This window comes from Bactrocera tryoni, unplaced genomic scaffold (genome assembly GCF_016617805.1).
Source record: "Bactrocera tryoni isolate S06 unplaced genomic scaffold, CSIRO_BtryS06_freeze2 scaffold_25, whole genome shotgun sequence".
Lineage (NCBI taxonomy): Eukaryota > Metazoa > Arthropoda > Insecta > Diptera > Tephritidae > Bactrocera > Bactrocera tryoni.
This window is the reverse complement of record NW_024395977.1, coordinates 28,329,484-28,342,101: the sequence shown is the minus strand read 5'-3', so window position 1 is coordinate 28,342,101 and position 12,618 is coordinate 28,329,484.

Below are 12,618 nucleotides of genomic sequence, written 5' to 3'. Positions count from 1 at the left end.
TTGAATTCTGATTCTAGACACTTAAATATTAATCTTTAGTTCTTTAAGTTTGCTTTGGGCTGATCTACATACATCGATAAGTATATTTGGGGTTTAAAACGAGAGAGCTCATATGAGCGTAAAAGAAATACAAAAAATATTCACTTTTAGGAAGTAATTTCTTGTTATTTTACATTTATATATTATTGTTTATCACACATCTTGAATAAAAACGACTCTTGTTTCTAAAAAAAGTTTTCTAATTATAATCTATAGTGAAATTGTAGAAACAATATAAAAATCATCGAAAAATTGCTCTAATTTCTAAGAAAGCAAACTTTAACCGGAAAAAAATGTTCCTTATTTTTGTCATAAGTGAAACTAAAATTTAACATGTAGATGTCAGACCCAAAAATCGTGTTGACCGGTGTTATCAATTAAAATGTTGACTTTGTTTCATAATATTTACAAAATTTATGTAAAATTGATTTATTTTTAACCTTTTCGTGTTTGAGTTGCTTAAAAAATATAAAAAACGACAAGCGATTAATATCTATGATGATCTCTATTCTATTAAAAATGGCAGACAAGAGTTCTTTTTAGTTTTGTTACCTTCTAACTATCAGGTCTCAAATTTGAGGCAATATTTTGAGACTAACGCTAGAGACTGTTTAGTGAATAGTATCTAGTCACAAATTGAGACTTTACCTCAAAATGTCTCAAATAGAGACTAGAGACTGGTTACAGAATCCCGCTATTAATCGACCACTTTGCAATTCAAAAAGTCAGGCGTGTTTGCCTGTGAAAAAAATTACTGTAATACAATTATTAGACAAGCTCAGTGCAAAATTTGTAGTTTTAAGAACAAGAACCTATATTTTTTATATTATACTGAAGTATTATATATATAATAAATTATTTGCAAAACGTTAAATATTTTAATTTTTTTAAAACATAATATCAAATCTAAAAAATTTTTAGTGAAATTTCAGTGACGGGGCGGCATTTTTTCATGTGCCCAAGGGCGGCAAAAATTTAAATCCGGCCCTGGATAGGAGGTTCGTTCGGAAGACTGGCAAACGCTCCGGGACGCTAAACGAGCAGCGGCTAAACAGAGGATATTGCTCACTGAACCCAGCCCTCAGAACAGCTTGGCCTTTCCCGAAAATAAGAAACGTCCAGAATCAAGAAAACGACTCCGAAAAACTCAAGTTACCGAAAACTCCTGAGCGTTACAGTAATAAACCATCAGTTCATTAAAAAAAAGTAAAAAAAAACTCCCCAGTGAGGAGCCAGAGGGAAAAAAGAGGCGATCATTTCTTCAACTATGCCATAATCGACGGAGCAATAGTCCCGGCAGACTTCAGCGATGGTCTAATTAACCTAATTCTGTCGTTGTTCTCGAATCCAACCGCTTCATTGGCGAGAGCTTGCCGTAGCTATAGAATAACTTCAAACTGCGCCTCGTTCTTGAAAAGGAAGTCCCTAAACTCCTGAAAAACCACATCTCTGTTTGAGCTTAAGTGGCTATAATATTCACGAAATTGATATTTACGATATTGGCCAAACAGATCATGGAATTTAGGACGAGTTTGTGAGAGATATTCACCGTGGCACCACCCCAGGAGGTGATGACTCATTTCTCTTGCCTCGACTCATTTTTCGAGTCTGTAGCGGGTCACTTGTTGTTCTCCACTGTCTAGTAATTGGTTGGTGACCAAGAGGTCGCAAGAGCACCTCCTTCGTAGAATTTCTTCGCTGATGCTGCCAATCTTGGAAAGATGAGTTGGGGATGGCAGTTGCAATCGTCATCGGCAACGATGTCTACCAAGAAACTACCAAGAGCTCAGACGACAAGCGCACAGATGGAGAAATGGGGATTTCTCCTCTGTAAATATCACGTTGAAACAGGCAACTGAGACCGACGCGAAAATTACTGCTGTGTGAGGGGTGATTCTTTCTCAGAAGAGAAGACTCCCAAAAAGCCCAGCATCTTATAATACTTGTTAATCACACAGATTAAGAAGTATGGCGGCCACAAACCTGGTCGACAGACTAGTAAAAGGTAGATAAATAGACGAAGGTTGCATCACGTCTTTAGGTATATTGGTAAAGTTGACATTAACTTAATTCAGGAACCTTGAACTTGTGAATACCGGTCACAAGGACTCATATACCCCCAGCATATTGATAAAGTTCAATATTCTGCTGGGTGCTAGTGAGGCGATGCGATCCCTATTCGGAAGCATAGATCAAAGGGCCTCAATCCTGCGTCTATAAACTGCTGTGCAGTTGATTAGTAGGTGTCTGGTGTTTCAGGCTCACTATCGCAGAATCGGCAGTTTACGCAAGAGGATAGGTCCATGTTATATAAATGCCTATTAAGCTTGCAGTGGCCGGTGTAAAATGCGACTAGTAGCCTGAGTTTGTCCCTAGGGAGGTTAATTGCAAATATAAACCTGCTGTGGTTGTACTTCCCTATTAGCAATTGACATGTCGCATGCCAAGCATTTTTTGCCAATGCCTTTCTCTGCCTACTCCTTCTTCCTTGCGGAGCAGCTCCTTTATGGAATGGGGAAGCACTCCAGTGAAGGGTTTGGGTCCTACCATGTTGGTGGAAGCTGCGGAGCGGGCGAGCTCATCAGCCAGTTCGTTACCGGTTATATCTCTGTGACCGAGCACTCGTTCTCTGCACTCCTGCACCAGTAGCGATTTCATTTCGTAGGAGGAGATCGCTCTTAGTGCCGCTTGACTATCACTAAGTATGGTTATCCGCTCATTGCGATACTTGCGAGGGAGGTTTATCTCTATGCACAGAATTATGGCAAAGACTTCTGCCTAAAAAATGCTCTTCCCATAGGTATGGAGATCTTAGTGCGTTGACCTGTGATCCCTGCACCGATTCCCTCTGAAGTTTTCGAGCCGTCATCGTACGACTTGAACGTACTATTCCTCAGCAGGAATCGTTCCACTCATCCTTACTGTCAAGGGTAACCTTGAACTTATTTGTGAAATTAACTTTTTTGGTAATGCTGTCCCTCGGTTGAAGGGCCAATGGTATAATGCCACTTATCTCTTTCATCCTCTGGGACGAGATTACCTTACCTTTGCCACACCCCTTTGCCGTTATTTGCAGAAGTGTGTGCTTGGCTACTTGACCCATCACTAAATGAAGCGGTGTGAGTTCACGCAAGACTTCAAGTGCTGCCGTCAGACAAGTGCGCATTGCACCTGACATGCATACAAAAGCTAGTCGTTGCAGCTTCGATAGTTGGAGTCCTACCGAAGTCTTCGAAGCTTTTGAGGCCAAGACCACCGCTCCGTACGTGATTATCGGTTGCATATCGGAGCCAATTGCACACCATAAGTGCTTTTGTCGCCTTGACCAAGGTCTGGTCAACATGCTGCTTCCACCGCAAAGTGGAATCCAGCGTGAGACCAAGATATTTGACCATGTTGGTCATCTCTATCCCTCTGCCCCCAAGTGTAAAGGGATGATGATCGTTTTGGAGGGGTTGATGTTCAACTCAACCCCACTACACCACCCTTTTGCCAGGTTTAAACCTCTTTGTAGTAGATCGCAGAGAGTTTCTTCAAATTTGTCTCTGGCTATAATTACAATGTCGTCCGCATACCCTTGGCAGCGGATCCCATTGTCGGTTAGAAGTACTAGAAGGTCGTCCACAACGAAACAGCAGAGGGTATGCACGCCCCCCTGTGCGCAGCCCTTTGTTGTGCCAAGACGGATCCTTGTATCTCCTACTGTGGTTTCAGCAATTCTGGTGCGCAGTACGGCCTCTATCCATCTGCGCACGGGTGCTGCCACATTTCTTTTCTCCAGTGCCCTGGCTACACTTCTGTGAAACGTGTTGTTAAAAGCACCTTCGATGTCTAGAAAGGTGCAAAGCATCACTTCCCCTTTCTCCAGCGAACTCTCTATCTCAGAGGTTAACTCATACAGAGCAGTATTGGTCGGTCTGCCTGCTCTGTAAGCATGCTGAGCAGATTGCAGGGGTGTTGCACTTCTTCGACCTTATTTCATGATCTACGATCTTAGTAAGAAGGAAGTTAGACTAATTGGCCTCAAGATGCCATCCACTCCCGGAGACTTGAATTTCTCGAACGAAGTCATTGCCCACTTGATCGAATCCGCAGTATATAGTTGCCTTGTGATTATCCAATCCGAGCGAGATGGCCTGTGTATTCATTATTATATAAGGTTTGGCTGCCCCTATATTCCTTCCAGACCCCTGTAAGTTTCGCTTTGGTGAACAGCCTCCGTACCTTTTTCCTGAGATCTGAGAGATTTCTTGACCACCAGGGCAGTTGCGCCTGTATGTGTTCGCTTTTAGGGGGCAGCTGCATTGATACGCGTCTATGATGAACTCATTAAAAGCAGACGACCTGCTCTCCATTCCTGGATCCGTAACACTATTGTCAGTCTGCCCCTCCCTGCTCAATTTCTCACTTAGCAAATCACGGAAGGCATTCCAGTTTGCCTTTCGAGGGTTACTTCTTGGGGGAGTTGCCTGACCTCTACCTTTAGCGCGAACCTTATGATTCGATGATCCGACAAGGAGGGCTCCGTTGACACCCTCCATTGTAAGATCAAACCGTTCACAGGCTCGTTGCTCAAGGTGATGTTAAGCATCTCTCTCTTGCTTATTGTAATGAAGGTGGGTTTACACCACACATTCTTTATAGTTAAGTTACCACTTATTATATACTTTAAAAGGGACTCACCTCGTGAGCTGCAATCCGTACTGCCCAACTCCATATGTTGGGCGTTCGCATCACACCCAATGATTAGGGCAGCCTGTGTTTCCTGCAGTGCCTTACTAGTCTGCCCACAGCCTCGCAACCTCTTCCGCCTTGCTGTCGCTGAATTGAGTAGTAACCTCATCCAACTGCATCTTATCCGCTTCCTTCCTCTCGGTGGTCGTTGTAGGCTTGTATGGCCTCAGGTCCACGTCATCTATATACAAATTTTGTCTCCCTACCTTTTTCTCGATCTTGCTGCTAACAACGCGCTAGGACGAGATACTGAGGGCCAGGTTCTGATTCTTGACCAGACCTAGAGCAAACTCATATGGCTTGTCTTCGCATCGAGGGAGGAAGGTCGTCATGCTCTTCATGATCGGTATGTCCTCGACCCTTCTTGCGCAGAGGACGGGACCTTTCCAGCAAGGGAGCGAAATCCCGTACCCAGTCGGCGGACGTCTCATTCATGCAGTCCACCTGCAACATGCCTCCTGTAAAATCCACCTCAAGGAAGGACACTTCGTATTCACTCCCTCTGAATACCATTTCCATCAAGAGGTCCTGGAGCACGGTAAGCTCTTCCGACTCCAACGTCTGCGCCGGGTAGCTTAGAGGCAGTATAGCCACGCAGACGCCTTTTACAGCATCCGCATATCTGCGCCGTCTCTCCTCCACCTGGGGGGGAACCGATGCGGTGGATTGGCCTCCGGCTGTCCTCGTGCTGTTGCCCTTCAGCCTTTTATAGGTGAGGGGCTCTTACGGCGTGATTTGCCTGCAGCAATACTAAGACTAAAGGACATTAGGTTTGCCTACAACCATTTGTACTATCGACAGACCATTCATAGTTTTCAGTTGTGTTCTTATTTTAAGCTGATAAATATATTTGGAAAAGTTCTTATCTGTCACTGATAATTACAATACATTATCATGATTATATGTCACGATACATGTTTTTATGCTTACAGCTGATAAGGATTTGTTGATTTGTTTGGGTTCGTGAGTATGATAAGGAATGTAATCTTCCTTAACTCTCCCCTCTGTTAAAATGAATTGTCCTCATTTCAAAGGCGCTGTGTTTGGAGTCGATGTACTTCAATTTATATACCTGCTTGAAAGCTCGGCATTTTTTTGGCTTCTTGTTTAATCTGGCAACATTTACATGCCTTTACTGTAGCGTATATAAATAATCCTAATATTATTAATAAAGGAATAACATAGCTTAAAAATTGTAAAGAGCGTTCCTAAACAGGAATTACTTATTAGTACATTTCTTGTATATTAGATTTTTTTCGATTTGGATTCTAATATTTTCATAATTTTGATTTGTTCATTTTGATGACCATGTATTATATTTTTTATTTCGTGGGCTTGGTTAAAATATGTCTTATTACCTAAAGTAGTGCTAATATTAAACTGAATTAATTTTGTGAATGTAATATTTTGGCCGTTCCATATATGGTTTCCGTAAATTAAAATATTTCCGTGATCTAATATAATTAATGGCACATTAGGGGGATTCTCTTGCTCTTGCAAAGCCCTTGCATGGTGCACGAATTGCAGATTTTTCCACCTAATGCAACGGCACAACAACAAACATACACAGAAAATTATTTTTAATGGCTGTAAAATATGTCAGACTAAAACCCATGTTTATTTTCGTGCAATGAAACTTAAAAAAATTATTGCAATCCTGTGCTAGCTGTCATTTTACTTAAATACATATTTTGACTTTAAATTGTTGAGGAAGATAAATTTTCAATACATTTTATAATTTCTTTTTAAATTATAAAGATTTGTTACAGTTTTTTTTTTGAAGAACGAAAGCGCCAGAAGGTGCGCCAATTCACAATAGCCATGCACAATAGTCATTTGCAATAAATTGACTGAATCAGCCGTTCATATATCACTAGATTTTGCAATGGGTGCTCTTGTGCCCTTGTATATTTCGGTATAGGATTTTTGCATTTTGTGTCATCGTGCAATCTTGCAAGAGCAAGAGAATCCCCCTATTGTTTTCTTGAACAATATTACAATATGCTTTGTCCTTATTTAGTAAAGGGATGATACAATTATCTTGCAATTCTTGTTTACAAATATTTATTCCTTAATTATTTTTAGACTTAGATACTCTTATAAATTTATTTTCACAATGTGTTATTTTTCTTCCAATTTGTAATTTTCCATGTTGTACCATTGGTTAACGGAATTAAATTGTATAATTTACATTTATTACACTGTGGAACATTTTTGGGATTATTGTCTGGGTGGTGAGAAATTCCAAGTCAGGGTGATGGTACTAGGTCAGTATAATAATACCCTCAAAGGGTTTGGCGTTCGTATGTGTCAGTTTTTTTATGACCTTTAAATTTTTTCCTTATCTTGATGTTTTTTCGCTTAGTTGTAAAATTTGGCAAAAACGTAGTTTAACATAACTCGCGAACCACTATTATCTATTTTTCCAATCCATTAGACGGTTGTAGCAGCTTTTACACACTATATTTGGTACCAATTTTCGTTCACTATAACATAAGAAAAAATTTAAAAGGTCATAAAAAAAACTGACACATACGAACGCCTAACCCTTTGAGGGTTTTACTATACTGACCTAGTACCATCACCCTGACTTGGAATTTCTCACCCCCCAGATTAGCTGTTGTACTGTGTTATTAATGATAGAGTATTTATATATTGTGAATATCGCATTCCTGTACATAAAAACGTGGATATCCGACTATTCTAACATATTTATGACAGGAACATCAAAAGTTTCATTTGAAATCAATTCGTGAATATTGTTCAAGTTTGTAAAGTTCCAGAGTAAAAATTTCCATTTCTAGCAAAATTAATTGTATTTGTAATTGCCTCTAGCTCTTTTTAAACTTCTCTAATTACAAATTATTCTACAACAGATGTCGAATCTAATTTTTCTAATAATATTTTAAACTGAAAGTACAGTGTAAGTATAATCGTTAAATTGGCTACGTGGTAAAAAAATTGTGTGTTTTCAAATAAATAAACGGGGTATTCGCTTGCTCTTGCAAGATTGCAGATTGCAAAAATACTATACCGAAATATCCAAGGGCACGAGAGCACCCATTGCAGAATCTAGTGATGTATGAACGGCTGATTCGGTCAATTTATTGTGAATGACTATTATACATGGCTATTGTGAGTACATTTTTAACAAAGAAAAACTGTAAAAAATCTTTATAATTTAAATGGAAATTATAAAATCTATTTAAAACTTACCTTCCTCAACAATTTAACGACGTAATATGTCTTTATGTAGAATGACAGCTAAAACAGGGTTGCAATTATATTTTTGCGTGACATTGCACGCAAATATACATGGGTTTTGGTCTGACATATTTTACAGCCATTGCAAATAATTTTCTGCGTGTGTTTGTTGTGGTGCCGGTGCACCAAGAGGAAATATATGCAGTTCTTGCACCGTGTAAGGGTTTTGCAAGAGCAAGATAATACCCCTACTATGTCTGTCTCAGTCAAAACAAATTTTCTATTACTGAGGCCAGTCACTAAATCTGCAAAAGAGAAGTAAATTGTAAATAATATTATAATACCGCCGTACATGCTGTAGCCAGTCTTCGAATGCTGTCCTTATGGATAATTTTTCCTCTCTCAGTTAGAATGGCGTCACCGCGATCTGCTTTTACAGTAAGTTTGTTATATTTATTAGCACTTTTATTCCGTCTGCCCATTCGGGAATAAAATATATCACCTGACTTATATGTATTTGTCTTTAATTTAATACTCTTCTACAGTTATTTAATACTCTTCTACAGTAAAATATCTTCTATTTCCAGATACTTTTCCCGATTGAAGAATACGTCTTCCGGTTTGTATCCTGTAGTCGAATGGATAGTTTTGTTGTACTGTCGTACAGCGTTAAACAATTCTTCCCCTGGTGCTGTTTTGTTTTCGCTAGCTAAGCTTGTCGAAGTTTCGATTAGAGTACTGTCAACCCGTTCAACTTGACCCTTCGTTGTTGAGTGGTGTATTGGAGTCAATACGTGTGCAATTTAAAGCCTGTTTTACGCTGCCTTCGCTACGTTTCCTACGAACACATGTTGGAATTGGAGTTTTACCTATAGGTTGTTTGTTTCGATATTTTCATACTCGTGTTGTAAAAAAATTTCACATTTTATTGCTTCTGTTCTACACATTTCCTTCACCTGGGACCAAAAATGTGTAATTAAAATTTCTTGAGTGTTATATTTACGGATATAATTGCGAGGAGCACGTCTGTGTGTCTTTACTACTAGTTCCTTTTGTTCTTCGGGTGGCGAAGAGAATATTAATACATCGTCTATATATACATGTGCAAATTTACCAATATATTCTCGTATGATATCGTCTACGCAAGCTAATGACAGCTTCCGGATAGCAACTTTACCATAACTGTAAATAAAATTGAATCTCTGTATTTTGCAATCACAAAGTCTCATAAATTAAAAATCTTAATTCACGTTTTTGATTACTTAAGAATTCGATATGCTTTTTCCGTTTTGAATCCAATAATCCATTCTTATCAAAACAATATCGCTCGCCCTCACAAGAAGGCATAACAATAATAATTGTGAAGGAAAGAGAACGTTTAATGTTCTGTCGAAGTATGCTGAAACAGCTAACATTGTAACTGACACTTTCTTTGTTCTGGATTCAATCACTAGGTGATGCTTACACTTCAGCTTTAGCTTTAACTTTAAGTAAAAAGAACAAAATGTATAAATACTGGTATTTGGAAATAAAGTTTTGATTTGTCTCTGGCAATCCACTAGAACCACATGTTTTGTGCGCGTTCGCGGATTCAAAATATATATTTTTTTGGGGCACGAAATAAAAAGTGCTCAAAAAAGTAGCTGTGCCTACTAAAGTGAAAATAAAAAAATAATTACAACACATTTTTTTTAAATAAATAGTGTAGTAAAAGCTATTTGTACTTACCTAAGTGAAAAGTGAAAGATATATAATTACAAACAATTATCTGGAAATGAAACATTTTAATAAAAACTATTTGTTCCTACTAAAGTGAATAGTGAAAGAAAAATAATTACAAACAATTTTGTTATAAAAAGAAACAGTTAAATAAAAACTATTTGTGCCTACCAAAGATTTAAAACGAAAATAGCTGTGTAAAAAAAACTAAGGAAAAATATTTTTAACTGGTGTAAAGAAAAGTAACAGTGACTAAAGAAGTGTAAAGAAAACTTGCACTAAAATATAATAAAAAACTACAAAAGTAGTATTCTTAATTGGCGTAGACACCGCTTACGCGATTATAGACGAGTTAACAACAGCGCGCCAGTTGTTCCTTCTTTCCTCTACGTGGCGCCGATTGGATATTCCAAGCGTAGCCAGGTCCTTTTTCACCTGGTCCTTCCAATGAAGTGGAGGTCTTCCTCTTCCTCTGCTTCCCCCTGCGGGTACTGCGTCGAATGCTTTCAGAGCTGGAGTGTTAATAACCAAACAAAAACTGAAATAAAGTGAGTGAGAACAAGCAACGAAGTGTCAATCGCAGGATAATAAAAACAAAAATAAGAAATTGGAAAAAAAGTTTTAATAATTAATTTCAAAATTAATATAATAATTAAAATAATTAACAACAAAATCAAAATTATAAAAACAGAAAGAGTGGCCTAAGTCACAAAAAGACAAATACACTCAGTCCTTTTTTACTCGATCTCTTATTACGCTATTTCACTTTAACGCGGTTATTTTTGCAGCGCAAATTCCTTTTTTTTACGCGAATTTATCACTTTAACGCGATTGCTATTTTCGTTTTTTGCTTGGTCTTAAACTTGCAGCAGAATTGGAAAATTATTTTGTAGCAAATGATACTGATGCCGAACGTGCACGAATTTTTCAAAAAGAATTGAGTCTCTGCATGTTAAGATATAAAGAACTACATTGGAATTTATTGGGTCCAAAAAGAAGCTTTCAAACAAAATCAACTGAATTTATGGTGCAAACTCAGTCGGAGATGCTATGTCAATCAGAACATCAATCCATAGTTCTTACTATTGATTCTGATACAAATTCTAGTGATATCAGTGCCGGCCATCAAAATAAGCGGCTAAGAATAATTTCCACTACGGATAATGACAGTGATTAAACATCATTCAACGGTTTTTTCAACAAATCTACCTATTTTCTATTTTCTTCTCTTTTATATATGGTTTTTGTTTTGTATTTTTTATTTTGTTATGAATGAATAAATCATAAGTCTGAAATTTGAAACTTATTGTATTGTTTTTGAATATTTTTTGCGCGTATATTTTGATATACGCGATATTTTTTATATTCGGAACCAATTCGTCAGTTAATATTGGAAAACTAACCGCTTTTACTCGATTTTTTTTTACGCGATTAGTGGCAGAACCAATAATCGCGTAAAAAAAGGACTGAGTGTATTTTATAAAACAGCATCATTAACAGCGGTAGCAACAGCAGCGGCAACAATTGTAAAAACAGCATCATCGGCGGAGGTTGCAACAGCGGCTGCGGCAATTATAAAGTACAACATCATCAACAGAGACAGCAACGGCCAATAATAAATTGAACCAGGAGAAAGCAGTTGACAACATGCAACAGAATATATTTGTAAGTTATATTTGAAAATTTACTGTTACTATTATTAAAAATGGGAAATAGCCCAACTATCAAATTTAAGAAATTATCATATTGCGACTTCTGTAAGGGCGCTCATGACAATAAGAAATGCCCAAAAATAAAAAAAAAAACTAACCAAAGAACATAACTAATGGTTTGTACAACCAATAAATAACATAATCAAAAGCTGCGATTCACCACCCTAGGGGGGACCCTCCAGCTTATAAAAATTAAAAATTCCCTGCGATTTACCACCCAAGGAACCCTCCAGAGAATTATAAAAAATTAAGACCTATCCGGCCATATTTAAATCAATAAAATAATAATTAAAGGCTCGACCAGCCATATAACAAAATATATTGAAACCGCGATTCAGCACCGCGAGGGGGACCCGGTTAGGTTTATAATAATTAATTCTGCTATTCTGAACTCCAGACCCTCCAGAATAAAAAAGCATCCCTTCCTAGAAGGGATAAAATAAAAATAGTTAACCAACAAGACGGTGATACATAAATTAAGGCTTGTACAGCCAATAAATTAAAGTAAAAATTCTATTATTCAAGCTCAATTCTGCGATTTTGAACTCCAGACCCTCCAGAATAGAAGAGCCTCCTTTCTTCAGGAAGGGACCAGGAAAAAGTAATATATACAAAAAAATTAATAATTTATCTCAAATTGTTACACTTGTGGTGAAAATAACTACCTTATAAAAAAAAAACAAAAACAACAGAAATACAGAAAATAAGACAAAATGGCTAACGTAGACTTAATAACTCGCCTTATGGCAGACAGTAATATAGCTCTTATAGCTATATTTTAATGTGAGTAGACAACAACGCAACCGAAATTTTAATCAAAATATATAACCAATACAAGCGAATGCAAACATTTAGGTTAATAGGGGTCAAAACCAGGAAGCACATGGTGTAAAGCGACAAAGAGAAAGTAATCATAGCTTTCGCCCGTAACAAAAATGTCAAAGAATTAATTATATGAATGAGAACCATTTTTTAGGCGAAGAGGGGATGAACTCCCCTATCTTAAACTTTATGATTTAAAATTAAAATTAAAATTTAAAAGCTTTTGTGGATACGGGAGCAACTTATTGCTATATCAAGCCAGGAGTCTATGATAATAAGACTTCATTAGTCAACCACCTACGGATAAAAACCGTGAATGGCTATTCCATTATCAAATATTCCCACATAATAAGTGACTGGTAGTTGGCACCACATAATTGAAAATTCA